This window comes from Pteropus medius, unplaced genomic scaffold (genome assembly GCF_902729225.1).
Source record: "Pteropus medius unplaced genomic scaffold, Ma_sr-lr_union100, whole genome shotgun sequence".
Lineage (NCBI taxonomy): Eukaryota > Metazoa > Chordata > Mammalia > Chiroptera > Pteropodidae > Pteropus > Pteropus medius.
Genome location: NW_024352148.1, coordinates 271,233 through 271,699, shown reverse-complemented (window position 1 = coordinate 271,699; position 467 = coordinate 271,233). Strand labels below are relative to the sequence as shown.

General features: G+C 71.9%; 2 protein-coding genes across 5 annotated transcripts in view; one reads left to right on the top strand and one right to left on the bottom strand.

The window, feature by feature from the left end:
• LARP7 (La ribonucleoprotein 7, transcriptional regulator) overlaps positions 1-322 on the bottom strand; it is a 14,458-nt gene extending 14,136 nt beyond the window's left edge. The window contains exon 1 of one of the 2 annotated variants that reach the window (XM_039846878.1): positions 124-322. The gene's annotated coding sequence lies outside the window, so the exon portion shown is untranslated. The remainder of the gene's footprint in view (positions 1-123) is intronic. The other variant, XM_039846877.1, reaches the window with a different exon arrangement.
• Positions 323-349: 27 nt separating this feature from the next.
• ZGRF1 (zinc finger GRF-type containing 1) overlaps positions 350-467 on the top strand; it is a 53,424-nt gene continuing 53,306 nt past the window's right edge. For 2 of the 3 annotated variants that reach the window (XR_005649455.1, XM_039846873.1), the window contains exon 1: positions 350-422. The gene's annotated coding sequence lies outside the window, so the exon portion shown is untranslated. The remainder of the gene's footprint in view (positions 423-467) is intronic. The other variant, XM_039846874.1, reaches the window with a different exon arrangement.

Here is a 467-nt window from a genome sequence, read left to right as displayed (position 1 = left end):
CCCGAGGCGCCGGACGCCGCGCGCCCCGCCCCCAACGGCGGGCCCGCCCACGCGGCCGAGGACGCCTGCGCGCGCACGGAGCCAGCCCGCGCGCCGGGGCGGGGCGGGCTGACCTCGCCCCACCTGAGCGGCCCTGGAGCCCGCCTGCCACTCACTCCGTTCAAGTCCCAAAATATAGGGCCAGAGACTGCGTCCTGGAGCCTTTCCGTCTCCGGGGTCCTACAGTCGGGGCTGTGTTCGCGTCATACAGCGAGCGACAGGAGTCCCCGGACGCCTCAGAAAGACGCGCCGAGGCGCTGCGCCGTCTCTACGTCACTGGCGTGGGCGGGGCGTCGGGCGGGGCGTCGGGCGGCTCGTAGCCAATCAGGAGTTGGATCGGCGGCTTGAAGACGGCGGTCTGCTGAGTGTCGGCTCCCGCTCAGGTGCCGTCCCGGGCTGATGACGTCACAGGCTTTCGCGCGAATATT